This window comes from Symphalangus syndactylus, chromosome 17 (genome assembly GCF_028878055.3).
Source record: "Symphalangus syndactylus isolate Jambi chromosome 17, NHGRI_mSymSyn1-v2.1_pri, whole genome shotgun sequence".
Taxonomy (NCBI): Eukaryota; Metazoa; Chordata; class Mammalia; order Primates; family Hylobatidae; genus Symphalangus; species Symphalangus syndactylus.
The window spans coordinates 83,452,517-83,457,563 of NC_072439.2; positions in this window are offsets into that span (position 1 = coordinate 83,452,517).

A 5,047-nucleotide genomic window follows, 5' to 3' on the forward strand; every position below is an offset into this window, starting at 1 on the left:
CTCGCCGTTTCGCCCACGGGGTACGGGGAACGAACTCAACTGGACACACTGTGCACCCGGAGGAACAGAAGGTTCCAAATTCATTTCCAAATTTGAGTCTAGAGTCAGCAAGATCTTGGCCGCCCGCCTGCGCCTCGGAGCAGCCCACGAGCCCGTGAAGGCGCGTGGGCAAGGGGGGCCTGGAAAGCCCGGGCTTCGACTCACTCGGCCAGTACTGCTCCGAGGAGGGGGCCTCAGCCTCCTTCGGAGCCAGGGCCGCGCCCGAGCCGCGCTAGGCCAGGGGGCCGGACGCGCACGGAAGGGGGCTGGCGGACACGGCCGGGTGGTGGCGCAGTTCCTGGGGGCACAGGGCAGCCCAACCCGCCGGCCCGCGCCTCCGCTTCCCCATTGCAGCGAAACTGGACAAGGCCCACCCACTCAGCCGGGCCCGATCCCTCAAGACACTTTCGGCCTCAGTCCCCGTTTCTCCTCGGGCTTCCACAGACCCAGGAAAGGACGGAGGCGGCGAGCAGGCTGACTAGAAGTTTATTCTAGAGGCTTTGAAAAATGAGATTTCCAGGTCTCTGCACGCGCGCGCGCGTTCTCGGGCTAAAGGTTCGAAGCTAGAGTTTGAATTTAAGCCACGTCCTGGGACAGGTCGCGTTCAGCGTGGGCGTCGGCCCCGCCGCGGCCCCCGGCCTCTTCGAAGTGCGCGTCAAGTGGGGTGTCGGGTCGTTTTGTTTTTTCTCTAAGTGAATAATTCAATCGTGTTAGGCCAGGTTACATGCTCATAATACCCGGGTGTATTTAAAAGCACCCGCGTTTCTAAACCTCCCGCAGAAAGTGGGAAGCAATCGCCCCCTCGGACCTGGCGCCGCTGCGCCTGCTGGAGCCGCGCTTCCCCACAGTCGGGCGGCCAGTGGAGGGCGAGGAGCGCGCGCGTCACCAGAGGCGGCCCCGGCCTCCCAGAGCCCGCACCAGGAGGCCGATTTCTTTCCACGTGCAGAGGGTAGAAAGTGGCCAGTCAGGGCGTGATTGATTGCTTAAGGAGAGAGAAGCTACAGCTTTTACGGTGGTTGATAACTAACTAAAGCATGACATGATGCCATCTGTGTGAAACTCGTGATGTGTATGGTCAATTGGTTCACTGGAACATCCAGACCCTGATCGTGCGTATCGTGTTTCCTTACAAGCAGCACTCGCGATTTAAAAACAGGTCCCGGGTGCCCCTCTTGCTGATCCTCTCTGCCATTAGCCCGCTTAATTCCCTTTTTGTAAATTCCCCTCTTTACCTTTCTTTTCTCCCTCCCTCCCTCTCTTTCTTCTTTCCTCCTCTCCTTTTCCCCTTTCTCTTTTTCTTCCTCAATCTAGGTCTTTGTGCTGAATGATATTTATTCACCGACGTCCCAATCTGAGGGTGAGGGGAAAACCCCACCCTCCACATCTCCCCAGCTAGGCTTGTGCTTGTAAAATATGGGGTTCAGCTTCGGCTCCAGAGCGCTTTTGAACAGTAAAGTTTCCAATTCAGAGCCACCTCTAAATAAACACCGATAAATTTCCCAACCCTGTGAGAAAGCCATTTCTACAACCCAGCATCGTCTGGGTGATGTGTGTTTGCTCCAACCAGAGAGGCACTGGTCAGTCACCTCAGTTTCTGCCCTCTGGATACAGAAAGTGCTTTTGTTTGTGTTTTTTGGTTTGTTTATTGTTTGTTTTTTTAGAAGCAGTTTTCCAGTTGTAGACTACTGGTTCCTGATTCCCTCATCTATCAAGACAGTTTGTCAGTTTGGCCCTGCACCTTGCGTTTCACATTCTACACTTTTTAGTTAAACGTTGAAGCCTTTCCCTATGTCAGATGGGATGTCATTGCATTACAGTTTTTGAGACAACTTTTGCTGACTTGCCTAAAAAAATATGTCGTCCTGATCTCCCACAGGGGAACGAGGTCAGCTGAGGGATTTTTCAACTTTCTTATGGCTGGGATTGAATAGATCTAAGTAATAAGATATATCAGGTTTCCTCACCTTTAGTCACCTTGGGCTACTCACAGATGCACTCCTATCTTACAGTCTTAGATTCAGCCCAAAACCCCTCAGTGGAAAGAAGACAGCAGTTCAGATTCTTCTTTCAGGTTGTTGTAAAAAAGGAAATGGCTTTTTTTCAGTTAGGAGCATCCTTTGTAAATTTTGATATCCAAAAAATACATATGACACAAGAAGCAGGAAGAGATCTTCAGTTATTCCAGTGGATTACTTTTTTATGAAAACACTGGCTGAAACATTTTACATTCACCCTTCCTCATTCCACCTTTAGCTGGAAGAAGTTTCTAGTATTGATTTAATTTTGTATAATGCCCCTACCCTCTCCTACAATACCATAAGTAACAAATTCACACACCTTAGCCTGTTCTGTTGAAAGTCACTCTTGATTTACTCTCTTCACTTCCCTTCTACCCCCAATGCACTCATACTTTTACAGACACATTTTTCTTGATCCAGAGAGTATTGGGAGTGCGTAACTTTTTTAGTATTGTCTTGACTTTCATTCTTTTCTGAGATTGGACTCTTTATCCTGTGATACAAAATGAATTTTTGAGAAACAACCATGTGAAAAATTACTTAATTTTCTGTTTCGATGTATTTATTTTTCAAGCTTCATAGGAAAGGCTTTAGTTGGTGTTTAAATGATAGTCCATGAAAATTCCTTATTAGATGACTCCAGACCAGTTGTAAACCAATAACATAATTGTTTCCAAAAGGGAAAGTGGAAGTTGAGATCAGTTATGTCGAGGGATTCATTTGAGTGTTTATCTTTAAAATGGTTTATAAGAAGAAAGGGAGAAATGAACTGGGTGGAGGACAGAGGTAGAGAATCCAGTGAAAACATGTTTTTAAGATTAAAGCCATTTTCCACACTATTGTCTTGCCACAAATGACAACACAGAGCAGGAGTCATGAAAGTGGATTACTGTCACTCTGGGCTATTGGAGGCCCAGAGAGCCCTGGCATTAATTCCTTTAGAAAGGTAGACAAACCTAGTCGGTAACTAACACCGTCCCCCACAGCGCCCTCACTGCCAGGTGTTCAGGCTCTCTCAGAGTTGATACCGACCTCAGGGGGGTCTAGGTGGCAGGGCTTCCCTTGTGAGAGGAAGCAGACACTCTCTGTGGAACTGAGAGGGAGGAAGCCAGGTGGCTGTAAGAGCAAGCCTGAGGGGATAGGGTGCTGTAATAGGAAGGCTGTGGCCACCAGTCCCTCGCATGGCTGCAATTAGTGAGTCAAAGCTAGCTAATGATGAGTCAAAAAGAGCCAAGAGTAGGACCTTCTGGGTGCTAAAGACTAACCTTTAGCTTGTTCCACTCCTCCCACTGGGCTCCCATCCTAGGTTTTCCAGGATTGGAGACCTTACTGGAGGAAAGGGCAAGTATGTTAAGAAAACATGCCTAGCCCCTGTCTAGCATGCGCATACTGGCGGGGTCTTGCAGAGATGGGGAGAAACACCTTGGGATGAAAGAAGCCCTCAGTGATCTGTGTGTCTGGCTCATACAGTTGTACACGGCCAACCAGAGAGTGGGGGAGAGGAAAGCCTCATTTTTTTTTTCAGTCACTCTATCTGGGGTTGCTTATCTCCTCTCCCCCAACCCTCCACCTCACCCCATCAGGACCAAATAGAATTGAAACTTCATTGCCTTTGCCTGTACTGAGCCTAAAAACTCAGGGTTTGATAAGGTTACTGCACCAGTGATACAATTGTAGATTTTTAAAAGCCTCCTCAAAGAGACAGATGTTTGGGCTGATTAAGAATTGAGGAGGAAACCTGCAGCTGCACCAAGGAATAATCTATTGGACAAATATTTTAATAAAAAAATATGAAGAGATCAGCCCGACCTTGCAAGGTCTTCTGCTTTAAAAAAATCTTTATCAAACCCCTATTCTATGGCTTCAATAAACAGAACCCATTACCTCACGGCATCTTTTGTTGGCCCCATACAAGAGAGAACAAAATGGTTATTCAGGGGAACGCTTTCGATTTTTATTGTGGGTAGCCTGCACAAAGAGCCGTGTTATTGTATTTAAAAGAACCATCTGTAGCAGAAACAATGGCATCAAATTATCTTTGAATACCCACTGAAAAAACATAAAGCTTTTTTTTTTATTCTTCTTCTGTACGGTGGGGGGATAGAGCAGTGTTAGGATAACTGACTTTTTTGTTGTTCTCTGGGTGCATTCTTCTCGCTCCCCCTCTCTCTCCCCCTCACCCTCTCTCTCTTCTCTCTCTCCCTCTCCCTCTCTCTCTCTCTCTCTTTTAAAAAATCAGCCATTTGGGGTTTTAAGCCATAAACGATTTTTCTTGTTGCAGGGGATTGCAGTGGCAAAGCTAGGCTAGGTCTTGGAGGCTGGTGTAAGGCGATGCGGGTGAAGGCAGGAGGCTGATGGAAAGACTGGGGGGAAGAAAAGCCGAAATGGATTCACGGTGCCTTGGATGAAGGACGAGAGGGGAACTGCAAGCTCCTTCAACTGGTTCTGTCCGGTGAGAAGTGATCAAGCTTGGGCTGACAAGAGGCTCAGGGAGCCCTCACGTTCTTTCGCTTTTTTACCTGCCAATCAAACTGCTACAAGACAACACCCTGATCTGGCATGGACATGTAAGTAGCTTGCAACCCAACTTTGACATTCACTGCTAGCTCACTCCTCCCCCCACCTCACTTTCTTCCCCACTCATTCTGTTTTTCTTTTTTTTTTTTTTCTTTTGACCTTTAAGAGATCTGGAAATACACCCTGTGTGGCAGTCATTTAACACTGGTAGATTTAAGTCTGAAAGCGTTAACTTTTGGAATTAAATTCTAATTTAGATTTAACAAATGCAGAAATGAAATAATATTATTTCATTCTATTTTGGACGGTTTTGATACTGAACTTAATCAGTTGTCTTACAAGGGTGTGTTTCTTTTACTATGAAACTGAAGAAATAGATCTGTGAGCCCCCAGAAAGAAACCCACTAATGAAAAATTCAGGCTTCCATCTTAAAAATGTTAAACTCTATCATTTCACCCCCACAAAGAACCTC